We start from the raw sequence: 14,429 nt of genomic DNA on the forward strand, positions 1-14,429 counted from the left end.
AATAACCATGCATTCCCTTATCTGGATCTGGATGCACCTATTCACCAATGCTTGCTTTAAAGTAACTTGTCGACTCGTCCTGATAATATTTGTGCGACCGTGAAGAAAATCTATGCCGTCACTTATTTTTCAATTTATATGAAATAAAGATGTTAAATGTATTCAAAAGTTTTTATTTAATAAGGTATGTATAAGTGCTCTGTGCATCCGCACCAGCTAGCGGTGCCCTTAGCAAACCAATCGCAAATGGTCCGAGATTGGCGCAATAACCATGCATTCTCTTATCTGGATCTGGATGCACCTATTCACCAATGCTTGCTTTAAATTAACTTGTCGACTCATCCTGCTAATATTTGTGCGACCGTGAAGAAAATGTATGCCGTCAGTTATTTTTCAATTTATATGAAATAAAGGTGTTAAATGTATTCAAAAGTTTTTATTTCATATGTATATATAATGGAACGAAATACAGCTACTATCTTAGCTTGGCAAGCAGTTAAGAGTCGCTGATGCTTGTAATGTATTCACTGCGTTAATGTTAGGTTTAAGATTCTTTATTCTCACTAAGAATTTGACAATTCACTTACATGAGAACTTAAAACTACACAATTTAATCCTGCTTCATATGGCAAACGAAGGAAACGTTGCTTTGAACCGCGACGCAATCTCAAATGTTTCACTTTTACACAATTTTCCTGCAGAGAGACAAAACAAGTATGTACATAGTACCTTTTTACGATTTATTTTATCGTAACATATAAACTTAGATTTATTTTCTTGCTGCTAATTATGGTACTCCATAAATACATTTACTTACCTACTTATTGCTTAGGAATCTTATTTCTTGTTTAATAATAAGTTTATAACGTTTCTAGCGGGACATAACGCGAACTTTAAAAAATGTAATGCTTTTTCTACCTTTATTACTCGAATATGTAAGAGCAAGAGAGATAAATAGACGAAACTTACTAGTTCAAGGTAACCACTCGTTTTATTGTGAAAGTTCCGAATTAAACAAACTTATTTTTTAGCGTTTATAAGCGACTATACGGATCCAGCATTTGCCGCTCATTCGGTTCTCCTATTGCACGCAAGATGTCAGTACTAGAGAGGATTTGAAAAATCATAATTAAGTAGTTTAGTGCCATTTATTGAGCAGTAATAATTTAAAAAAATATATAAATTACTTTTTCATTATATTTCAGGCATACAAAGTGATGTAAATGGTTACAAAAGTAACTCTATATGAATGACATTTTTTAGTTCCAGTTTACGCCGCAGCGCATGATCAAAATTATTAATATCATCTTCCCTGGACACTTTCGGTCTTTGGTGTCATATAAGTAATTAATGCTTAATTGAAGACCTTCCAAATAGGATATGACTCAATTGTATATACCAATAGTAAAAATTACCCAAACTGCTACCAAGGCTCCATCTAGTGCCAGGTAGAACAAACAAAGCGGCATTTACCACAATTAATTAACGAAAAAACTCGTCTTATTACCGCCCCTGCAAGCATTTGAGTGCAAGTATATATATATTAAAATACCTTATAAAAATGTCTTTTAAATGATATATATGGCTTGAGTATACAAGCAAGTTTCAGTGTTTAATTGCAGTATTTTTAATTCTAGCATATGTTATATCAACTAATTCCAGCCCTGTACGTACTTAAACGTAAGTAGTGGTAAACAGAAATCTAGAATTTCTCATATTCTTTCATACAAAACACCTAACAACCGGCTACATAACAAGTACTTTGTAAAACAACAGTTTATATTCGCCACTCTTTTTTTTAAATTGCTCAGTCCCTGCACGTTATCCAAAGTTGGTGTCATACAATAAAATAATGCTAAGAGTAAACCCTTTCAAACGAGATATGTCTCAACAGTATACATCCATGGGACAAATTGCCCATTCTCCTTTCATCATAAAATGATGCGAGTATTTTTTATCACTTTGTATCACTTTTAAATAGGAATGTAACAATTATAAAAGATCAGCGAAAATTGCGGTGAATAAATCGTTCCATTAATAGACTTATCAATGAAGAAATAAGTATCATATTTCCTTGAATTATGGGATAAAGGAATCAGGCCTTACGGTAATTTTTCTTGGAACTTTCAAAATGAGTTCCCCTGAGGTGTTTTCGCCGAACTGTGAAATAGGTTTCCTCAAGATGCTCAGTAAATAGGGGTCCCAGAGGTCGGAGCCTTATGTTGCATTCTGTAGATCTTATTATAAGGATTATTTATATACACAGTATTTGGTTGTTTCAAACGGGTAAATGTAGTAATGTATAGGTATTTTGTAGGTTAGATATTTTCATGTTTGTCTGATTTATTTTTCCATAAAGTCAATATCCAAAGAGGAAAATCGGACTACATTTGTATGGAGAAGCGGCCGTCCCCTTTCCTCTTTCCTTTGCTTTTGTGCAAAAATTGTTACAATTTTCTTAATAGTGCGTTTTAGATGTTCGTGCGAAAGTTGTTTAATCAGGTTTCAAATTGATGAAGTTACTGGAGAAAGGTCTCAAGATTGTTTATATATTTTTGGCAACCGTGGTAATACTATTAGTGCCACTTGTACCATCCCACTAACCCGGGATTAAGCCGTTAACCCAGTGCCAAATTGTACTTGTAAGTACGATAACTCCAGGTTGAACCGGTTTAGTGGGATGGTGCAAGTGGTTCTTAATGAATTACAAAAGCGGTATAATTTTTCAAAAACTGCTGGTTAAACAGCACCAGCAGGTGAAATGAAGCTATGCGTTGTCATTTTAACCCTTTTTTTGAACATTTCGTTCTACACTTAAAACCAAGGAAAATCGTTTCACGTATTTAATTCCCCTTACAAATTTCCACTTCAATTTTCACGCCCTTAAGAGATGATTTTTGGGATAAAAACTATCCCATGTTCTTCCTCAGGTCTCAAATTATCTCTATGTTAACAACACCAATCATGGAACATATAAGAGAAAAATTGGAATATTTTTGATATTTCACTGACATCTGTAATTCCTACCGCTTTATGCTTTAAAAATTGAATGTCTAATTTTTGTCCTCTATGTTTTCTATTTATTTAATGAAAGCTAATGCAATTGGTTTCAATATTATACTTACGAACCTCACTTGCCCGTGTATCACACTCGTACTTACATATAATAATAAATAAAATAATAAATATTATACCTAGGACACTGATACTGTATTGGTGTGACCGAGATGCGCATCGAGTAATGGTGTATCAATAACAGGTTTTTAAAGTTGGAGTACCGTCTATGCTTGTAACACCTTACTGTATTATGAACATGACTACAGTGAAATAAAGAATAAAGTTTGAAAGCTCCCAAGCTAGGTCAACTTATTTATTTATGAAATAATAAACAGTAGAAATACCTACTTAGTTTAATAAAAAATTAATGAGTGTATAGGTATATTTTGTACCCAGCGCGTCTGCGAGTGCTGCTACAAATCGCGAATTCGAATCTTGCCCGAAAATTAGTCAAGTGTAGATAAACTTTTAAATTTTATATTTCAAGTGTCATTATGGACTAGCGACTGACACTGGGTTCGCACGGGTCACACAAAACCTCAATAAATTATACACTTAAACCTTCCTCAAATACCATTCTATTGATAGCTGAAATCCGCATGAAAATCCGTTCAGTAGTTTTTAAGTTTATCGCGAACATATCTACAAACAGACGCGGCGGGGCACTTGGTTTTATAAGGTGATGTAAAATAAGAAGAGTGCAATTATGCATGCCAAGCCACTCCCGAGGAGTATAATTATTTACTCAAATTGTAAGTCGCAACTTCTTTTGAAAAAAGTGTCTTTATTTTCAGGAAAATGTTCTATCGTAGCATCCGGAAAATCTGGAAGGTACTGTCGCCAAAGAGCCAAAGGATACTCATGCTGGGCTCAGCGTGCACGAAGCGTGGGTTTGTTTGGAGAACACTCAAATCGAATGATAAATCACCGCCATGTTCATTAAGACTGAAACAAAGGGAAGTCCAGTTATTTACCGGGATACGAATTAATTAATTGTGTTATTTATTGGAAAAGTAACGGCTTAAATCGTGTAAGAGCACAAATTTAAATCATTTAGAGATGAAAAAAAAGTTTGCATTATAATAGTACGAGTATTATGCTGGATCAATTTTTTAAAAGGTATTAAAGAGAGAAAGTCTTAAGATAGAAGGAAAGAGGAGGGTTAGGGAGGGAGGGAAAGAGAGTTCTTTTTATTAAAGTTGCTGTCGTCTGACCTTCTCCTCGATTTTATATTGGCATAGGGTAATTCTTGGAATACCTACTTAATCCTGGATCCCAAACTTCCCAAATACGCCTAGGGAAAATGCTGGGGCAACGCTACGAGGATAGCCTCGTAGCGTTGCCCCAGCGTATTCCTTCTCTCCCCCTCCTTTCTCCTTCTCTCTTATGACTCCCTCCCTTCCCTCCCCCCACCCCTCCCTACTCGTACAACGAGACCCCTCTCGTAACATTGTAAGGAAACCGGACTATGTCCAAGTTAATAAAATTCCGTACGGGGGTATTGAAACACAGTTTACTTAGCAACTCAGGGCAATCGATTTTTATTAAAGTAGCTGTCATAAGACCTCCCAAACCAAAGGAGAAACTAGGGAATTTTATTAACTTGGACATAGTCCGGTTTCCTTACAATGTTTTCCTTCACCGAAAAGCGATTGGTATTTACCAAAATACATGACATTTCGAACATAAGTTTCAAGAAACCCACGTTGTTGTTTGGGTTAGAACCCACGATCTTCAGTTTGAAAGTCGCACGTGTTACCTAGGCCACCAACGCTCCTAATTTGTTGCATAATGCCATCCACGGTTAATTAAATTCTATAAAGTTTGACATGCAAAATAGCTTGAACTCGGACAGTTTGTAGGAATCTGAATTTAAAATTAAAACGAGAAAGTCGAATAAACGATTGGGAAAATACAGATGAGATTGCGAAACTAAGATATTTGGCTGTTAGTCTAATTTGGCATTAAGATTGATGATCAGCCAGTCGGTTAATGGTATTAATTTGACTAGACGAACAATTTGTCACTGCTTGAATAGTTAACCCTGAAGCGGTATTCCAACGTTAAAAACCTGTTATTGCATTGATACACAATTACTCGATGCGCATCTCGGTCACACCAATACAGTATCTGTAAGTACGAGTGTGATGCACGGGCAAGTGAGGTTCGTAAGTTCGAATGGGCTTCCAGCTTCAGTTTTGGCGATGACCTCTTTGATAAGGAACCGAAAGGGTTACTCTAGTTAATATCGTATTCGGCACAGCCGGCCGGCTAGACACTTTCAGTTTCAACTAAAATAAAAACCATTATTGAAATAGTGACCTTCACATTATTTCAATAATGGTTTTCTTTTTAATGACGTATAAAATTATAATTAGTTTGATGATATCAGGTTATAATTTTTATTATGCTTCGGATTAACATTATCCTATATGATATTGTGATGGTACCTTGAAATATCCTACTTATGAGATACGGAAAATAATGGAATAATATTATAGGTATGAGTAGTTATATATTTTTTAACTTAATCCTACAACTAAACCACTAACATACTTTGCCACACATAATGTGGTAAGGCGCATGTTTTTTACATGTTTATTTAACAGCTGACGGTCATTCCACCGCGATAGAACCGGCTGACGGTTTTTTTATTATTTAAAACAGCATCTAAACTATCATCTGACAAAGTATCAGCCGGGAGGCGATGACTGACGAAATATGCTCCTGACCCGCGGTCTATAAGTTGATCGACAAATACTACCTAGTGTAATTTTAGTCGATAGCGAAACGTGACGTACGCGTTTGCGTTAAGTCTAATTTTGTATGGGTTTTTGAACAGCGCGCCAAGCGGGACGTTTTGGAAAGTCAAAAATCTCATACAAAATGACACTTAACGCAAACGCGTACGTCACGTTTCGCTGTCGAAAATATTTACACTAGGGGTACTGAAAACTGTATTAACGTATGTGTAACGAAATCAAAAGGTTTCGATGAGATTTTCGGTATATAAAATATGTTAAAACTCTCTCACGTATTTTCAGTCTAAAACGCTCTACATGTTTCATTTCGTACCGAGGAGTGTCGTCATGGCTTGCGTTGACGGACCGGCGCAGACAGCGGACTGGGGGGAGATTTTCGGTACCTAAAGTGATTAACGGAGATGAGACATTGGTTAATAGGCTACCTTTCCACCAAGGCAGAGCATTAGCGGAGATGAGAGGAATCAACCAATAGCATTGGTTGTAATCTAGCGGAGCGGAGCTCGAAGAAGAGATGCACTTACTCGTATAGATTACACAATATAATTATTTCAATTTACCTTCAATGAATTCTTGGTATTTAAGAAACTACTATACTTAGGAACCTAATAATTATTTGAATAATAAATTGGTTTGTTTTGTGAGATCTAATCCAACTAAATGTCTTTTTGTTATAAAAAGTAAATATATATACTATCCTTCACCCGCGACTTCTTAAGTTTATAACTATTACCTATAGGTTTGTTAATGTCTCTGTTTTATACATAATTTATTGAAAATTATTTGATATTGTTACTTCAATGCAAACTAGTACATTGTATTTGCGTTATAAATAGACAGGTTTCATAAAATAATATCTAGGTACTATTACTTTCATTGGGTTTAATTAACTCACGCTAATCTGAATATTGTGCTAATTTAATTACTAGGTATATTGTACATTATTTAATAATTCAATTATTAGAATGTTAGATATAAGAATCCCAACAATAAGTCCAATAATATTTTTGTAAGTTAGGTAGAAATAAGCAAGTTATTATTGCCAACGCTAATTTGCATTTAACAAGAACCCTCAACTACTTATTTTAACAAGCACAAACTTCTCCAGGTTATTGTTTTATTACAATAGCTACGTTATTATACCAACTAACGGAGTATATGTTATATTTCTGTAATAACATACCTCTATTGTAACTAAACTTACGTACCGTATTTCCGTAAGCATATATTAAGAAGCGTGTATTTATTTATTTATTTAAACTTTATTGCATATAACTAATAAAATGCAAATAGCGAACTTAATGCATTCTCTACCAGTCAACCATCAGGCTAAACTGAAACTGTAGTATCAGTGGTATCAGTTTAATGTAGATTAAGATTAATTTATATCCGAATTTTGTAATTTGTTACTTGAATAAATATTAAATTATAACTTTGTTAATTACCAAGTTTTAATTAATTGTGACGCCAACTGGTGGTTGAATAAATTAATAGTCAAACAAAAACTTACTTTTTAAACCAGCCTTTATTTAAATACCGTGAGCTGTTTATTACCCGACATGGTTTATTTTTCCGCGGTTTATTTAACCGGACGCTTAGCAAGACATTCATTAAATCGCCGTCGCTCCACGAAAAGCAAAAACCGCTGCAGTGTTGCCTTGTATCATAGACAAATAAGAAATAAGAATATTAGCGGAAAATCGTTGAGCATTAGACTTTTTGTTTGCCGCGATATCTATCGTCGAGTAGCAATACTGATAGTTCCGCTACTCGATGCTAGATGTCGACGGTGATGGAGGTGTTGACGACCGGTCTGGCCTAGTGGGTAGTGACCCTGCCTACGAAGCCGATGGTCCCGGGTTCAAATCCTGGTAAGGGTATTTATTCGTGTGATGAGCATGGATATTTGTTCCTGAGTCATGGGTGTTTTCTATGTATTTAAGTATTTATAAATATTTATATATTATATATATCGTTGTCTAAGTACCCTCAACACAAGCCTTATTGAGCTTACTGTGGGACTTGGTCAATTTGTGTAAAAATGTCCTATAATATTTGTCCTATAATATTTATGTCCTATAAATATTTATGTCGACTGCGAAAATAATAAGCATTTTGGTACCAAAACTGATGTATGGAGTGGGCACTCTATTACTTCTTATTTCTCTATGCTTGTATGCAGGCAGTCGCAAAGGCATCGCTTACTAGTGCAGCCCCAACCTTAGATCATTCTATTCAATGTAAAGATAAACTTTTACGTCGTGTATCAGAAAGTTATTCTTGTTGATTTTGGGGCTCAACATCCTTTCTCATTCACCGTGAATATTCTAGAGAAATTCCATTGAAACGGAACGTGCACAAAAAATAAAACAGTCAATCAAGCGTTTTCATTTCACGCCACAGAAGAATGGCGTTACAATACTTACAATGAAAGCCTTTCGGGTTTTCTTGTCTCGGCTTATCCCGAACCATGCGCATATTCCCGCCGCCAACGTTTTACTCCAGTCCATTCTGTGAGACTCGGCGCTGAGGTCGCCTCTACGGGTACGCGCAAACATGAAAACTTTGAACGCAACCATTTGAATTTGGAACATTTTATTCGAATTGCTGTAACGATTTGATTTATTAACTGCCAATCTTAATCTAAAATGGCAAATTGTTTGATGACTTTTAACTTGTGGTAGTGATTTAAAAGTTTAAAAAAGTTTCTCTAATTACTTAAATATTTTAATAGGATAAGAAAGTAGTTTAAAATAATATTTCGAGATCGGTTTAAGCTGATGTTATTGTTGGACGCATGTGCGTAAAGTGGCCGACTGCATAAAGATAAAATATGTGGAAAGTTTGGATACCTGCTACCGTATGACGCCAGTTCCGGTGAGTTTATTTTAAAATTATTATTATTAAATGTTGTTTATTTTCTTTTATACAGCAGTTTGATAGAGATACAACTCTTTAATAGCTTCCACCATCTATGTGTACGATTAATGTAGTTTTTACAGTGATTTTTCATAATAGTTAGGAAACAAAAATAAAATAAAAAATAAAGTACCTATATGACATTTATTTAAGTTTATACTTTTTCATAATCCTTTATATAGGCACATACATTATTATAAAATATCCTGTGTTGAAACAAGTACAGTCAGCGTCAAATACTTTGTAGCAACCAAAGTAGCCAAATAGTTCGGTACACCATTATATTTAGTATGGTGTACCGAACTATTTGGCCACTTTGACTGCTACAAAGTATTTGACGCTGACTGTACCTATTTTTACACAATAAATGTAATTGTGTTATCTAATCGCGGTCAACAAGCCGGCTACTGAAGTTGTAACTTGTTTTAGTTTTGTAGAATGAAGTTACGGGAGATATCGAATTCTGAACGCGGATTAAATTTTCGACAGTTCGGCAAAATTTTGCATTTTTCTTTTGTGTCGTTAAATATATTGAAATAATGTCACAGCTCCTCTGTTCATAATTGTCACGCATATTTAAAAAGAGGCATTATTATTTAAAAGAGCCAGTATGAAAAAATATTGGAAAAACATGGTTAATTAATTTACTTTAAAAGACACTGCACCTACTTAATCTTTCTGGTTTAACCCATTGGTTGACTGATAGAGAATGCTTTAAGGCATTAAGTCCGCCATTTGTACATTCATGTATTGTGCAATAAAGATTAAATAAATAAATGCTTTATAAAATGATGATTTTTAAAACAAATATTGATAAACTGACGTTTATGTCAAATTTATTATTATTTATTATTGGGATGTTGCGGGCCTTAGAGTGCCACGTCGACCAAGCAGTTATCTATTGTGACGGCCCTTTAAAGTTCATTACTGATGCCCGTTGGATCTAGGAAGTTCCAGATTCTTTGTGCAGCAATGGTCTGTACCAATTGGGGGGCAATACATGCCGCCCTAAGTAGGTACTTCTTGTCATTGTCATATAAGGTAACTATAAAACAATTTGGAACATCAATCGATCACATTTACACATCTTTTACATAATAAAGCTTCTTTAACCGTAAAAAATGAATTATAACCGTGAGATATATTCAACCCTTTTTGCTCAACCTAAAATCGTGCACATTTCATGCACGAGCTTTCCCAGCGAGGCGCGACTGACTGAATGCTAGTTATTTTTGTAATGCTATAATTCATTGCTATAGCTCACTAAATAAAAATGCAATAGACGCGCGTGAAAGGTCATCAAAGTTGTAAACAGTTTGAATAAAACAGTTTTAGTAAGTTATATGTTAGATTATTTTGAGCCTTGGAAAATATCTATAGGTTACAGTGGTCCAAGTTGCTATGTTTTTGTTATTTGCAATAATCTCATACAACCAAAAAAATAGAATCTAATCCAAAAGTAAAAATTTCAGCCAATATATTTTTATATATCTACTTATAAAATAGATATAACGTATAAAGAGCCATTAAAAACATCATCAAATTATTAATCATTTTTGTACGGCAGAATTGTTTCAATTATAGCGATCTCTAAATGATAATTAATTCGTCATTATAATTTCTTTTTTTAAATACTATGTGGGTGGCAAACATGCATACGGCCCGCCTGATGGTAAGCAGTCTCCATAGCCTATGGACGCCGGCAACACCAGAAGTTACGTTGAAGTCGTCGTTGAGTTGTTCTTTGTCTTGGTTAAAATAAAACCTTGTGGGAAAGGAATATTCATCATTTTACTTTATTGGACTACCCTACTGTAATGGGTTGGCAGTGACCTGAGACTGGGCAGACAGCCGTGGCGGTATATGACCGAACACTATTGCACCTTGAATTTACTGTACTAAACTGAAAAGATTTAGTATCCACATAAAGAAAGTGTTACCTGTTACAATATCGGTTAATATAGGATATTGAGCAAATGTATTTATTTATTACGTAAGTTGAGTAATTGTTTGAATAGTTAGTTAAATGAGGTCGGCTAATTATTTTTTTGGTGCCGGCTAATTGCAAATAAATATAATTACGGTGTTCGACATATTTTTTTTAGAGGAAAAAAGAAGAAATAGCGTTTTTCAAACAAAAACGTCTGACATATCCAATCCATATCTTATCTTTAGGAAATTTTTGACGTATCTTAAAGTTAGAATCAGGGCGTCCATATTTAGGTTTAAATGCACAGACATTTTGTGAATATATGGACTACCCCGTTACACCCTAAGAATATTAAGAATCTCGGTCCTTCAATTTAATTAAACTTTATTGCAATTGGAAAATTGAATGTAAAAAATCTTCACGATCCTTTCAAGCCAATTTTTAAAGTAGTTTACAGATGTAGTGAAACAGAAAACGTTCCTATTTGTCGAGTTAGTTCAGTCAATGGCAGTATTTTTTGTACCGAGAGTTTCCGTGAATATACGATGGAAAATCATTATGCACTACATCTATAGCTATAAAACATTTCGCGTTTCATTTATTTTGTTCAATGTAGGTATTAAAAGCAGTGTGTAAAAAAATGTTTTTAAAATATCTTTATTTACTATCTATCCTACTTATACAAAACATATATGATTAACAGAATATATATATTAATAAGTATTATAGGACAATTTCACATGGATCAACCTAGTCCCACAGAAAGCTGAATAAGGCTTGTGATGCGATGTGATGTGATGATATTAGACGACGATATATATAATATAGTTATATATAAATACTTATATATATAGATGACATCCATAACTCAGGAACAAATAATTGCGATAAACACACTAAAATGCCCTTACCAGGATTCAAACCCGGAACGTCCTGTTTCATAGACAGGGTTACTAACAACTAGGCTAGGTGGTAATAACAGAATCGAAGTTTAAAGACATTTTCTATCATACTAACATTCGATTCAAAACATAATTATTTGGATAAGGATATATCCAGAGATAGTATGTTAAAAAAATGCAATAATCACCTAAATATGATTTCTTAAGATTTTTAATACATTTATTTCTTAAAAGAAATATAACCTGTTGTTAGAAAAGAATTTTGTTCTGTTAAATTCTATTATGGTTTCGTATTGATATCAAATAATCCTTTTAGAAGAGACGGTTCAATCACGCTTTTTGGGCTTCTGATCTTTGCAATTTATTAATGGTTTTACTACAATATGAAATAAGTAGGTACATACATACCTATAGCTATGTAGCTTTAAAACTCTGCACTGTTTTCATCTCAACGAAGAGGTTTTCATATTTTTGACAAAGCCCGTTACGTTCTGTAGCGGAGATAAAAGATGCAGCAAAAATGAGGACTATTTTAAAATCTACAATTACGTTAATTTTTAAAGTCATTCAATTATTATCTGCTTACGAAAGGAGGGCAATTATTTTATGAGTATATACGACCACGATGCTGGTCAAATTGGCTGAGCGCAGCTTCATTATGGAAGTAACATTGGGTGAAGGAACATATCATATCGAGGGAAAAACTTTCAGTTATTATACTTGGCAATTAAAGACATGGCAGACTCAAACAAATGACATTGAGTGTGACGAATTTTTGTCGTTTGTATTATTTTCGTCAACGTTTTGGCGGATATTCAATTTAAAGTAATATAGTCATGATAGTTATAACACTCACGCATGAGAGGAGATTTGTGCCCCGAAGTAGGTGTTAAATGCATATAAGCTTAAATTATTCATTTATTAGTATTTTTTAGTCATAAGCTAACAATGTATGTTTGCGTTAAAGGAAACCTTTTTATGTGGATTTTTTCCCATCACAAAATACGAGTAAGCCAGAAATTGTTGTATTAGACGTGAAATGCATAGCCACAATACATTTTTAGACAATATTGATATTTTTTTTCTTGAATTTAAATATTTTAATAAGACAGGTGGCGAATAGATTGTTTGCTTTTAAAATTAAGTAATTATGTTAAGATATTTTTAATGTTGTAATGTAAGCGTGTTTGCTATTGTGACCGATTGTGATTACGGATCTTAATATGTTTGCACATAATTTATTAAGGAAAATCCAGGTTTAGTCCTATTATAATGGTCACCACTGTAAGTCATGTTTCATAACCGTTTGTTTCTCAATAAATAAAACAAAATAAAAAGTATAATACGTATTCGCATATTTTTCGCCAAATATTTTGCTGCGTATTTAAGTTCGGAAGAATAAATCGAAGACACTGAATGTTCGATTCCTTTGCAAATGACCCAATACGAACTTTAAGATACAAGTCATACCCAACCCAATCCATATCTAATCCATATCGTACCTTTAGGAATTTTTTCACGTATCTTAAAGTTCAAATCGGGTCGAAAGTAATTGCGAAAGTTTTAATATCAACTGAAGATTGAATGCAGATGCATGATGAGAGCTTTCTGGTATCTCTCACCTATCAAGTTACTTCTATAAATAGATGCTGTTGAAGTAAGACTAACAGGCCAATTCGAACGTACACATCACTCTCTGTTTCGCCCGCACTAATACATATACGCATAAGAGACCGAAATGCACGATAACCGACTTAGACTGTTACACTAACACACTAACTAAAATTAAGGTTGAGAGAAGTAATAACGATAAAATGGGAAAGTGCGATATACCTTAATATTTAATATTATATCACTTGACGTTAATAACAATGTTACACTTGTTTTAAATTAAAAAAAAATAGATCATTTTAAAAATATAACTAAGACTTTCTTTCAAGATTTTCATATTGCAACCGTCGGATTAAGAAAATGCATGCTTACATATATTGTCAACTTAATTATTAGCACAATTATAGATCAAGGTGGACAAAACTAAGTTCACAATCTACTTACCAACCGGTTGCATTGCAACATTTGCAACCCACCAATAAACGGCTAAAAGCGGTTAGACTCCACAACTAGACATTGCTCAAAACTGAATCTGACACGCTCGAGTCACTACAAAAATCCCCTTTTGGGCTCCCCTAACATTGATAAAATGTGTGACGTTTTATAAACTGCAATTATTGTCGCGATTAGAACGATAAATCCGTCACTCGTTTAACACAGGAAATTGATCATTATTTCGATATGTACCATTGTACATATCGAAATAATTTGGTAATATCAAAGTTATTTTTTACATGTGTAAGGGTTCAGCGGTTTCGAATATAATTGTGAATAACGCCTTAAAATACTTATACTCGGACCAAGCTAACTTGTACAAAAAGTGGAAGAAACCATGGACTAATTAATTTATTTATTATTATTAATTAGTCCATGAAGAAACATAAATTTGACGTTTGTCATTGCAAAATCTGACTACGACGTCATTAAAAAAAACTACTTTAAAATTCCACAATTTTACAGATCGATAGCGTTTTTTAAGGCAGTATTTATGACAGCAACATTTCTTCCTAACGTTTTTAAAACACGCTAAGGTGTGTTGGGTTTTACATACTTAGTTATTCATCGTTCTTAGTTGTTCCTACAAATATTTATAACGTGCTGTGTTATACTTATTGCTACCTACACGCAAGTAAAATGTGATTTCGGTAATTTTTAATTAAATTAATATTCTCAAAAATTTTAATAGAAATAATTTATAGCCTACCTAGCTTTTATGATTGCAATGCCTTTTCGTTTATTCATTTTGGC

The 14,429-nt window shown here is 33.8% G+C and overlaps 1 protein-coding gene across 2 annotated transcripts in view; it reads left to right on the forward strand.

Moving 5' to 3' along the window:
- Nucleotides 1-7,913: 7,913 nt before the first annotated feature.
- LOC133526357 (neuropeptide CCHamide-2 receptor-like) overlaps nucleotides 7,914-14,429 on the forward strand; it is a 213,162-nt gene continuing 206,646 nt past the window's right edge. For both annotated transcript variants that reach the window (XM_061862947.1, XM_061862948.1), the window contains exon 1: nucleotides 7,914-8,696. The gene's annotated coding sequence lies outside the window, so the exon portion shown is untranslated. The remainder of the gene's footprint in view (nucleotides 8,697-14,429) is intronic.

Source organism: Cydia pomonella, chromosome 16 (genome assembly GCF_033807575.1).
Source record: "Cydia pomonella isolate Wapato2018A chromosome 16, ilCydPomo1, whole genome shotgun sequence".
NCBI lineage: Eukaryota > Metazoa > Arthropoda > Insecta > Lepidoptera > Tortricidae > Cydia > Cydia pomonella.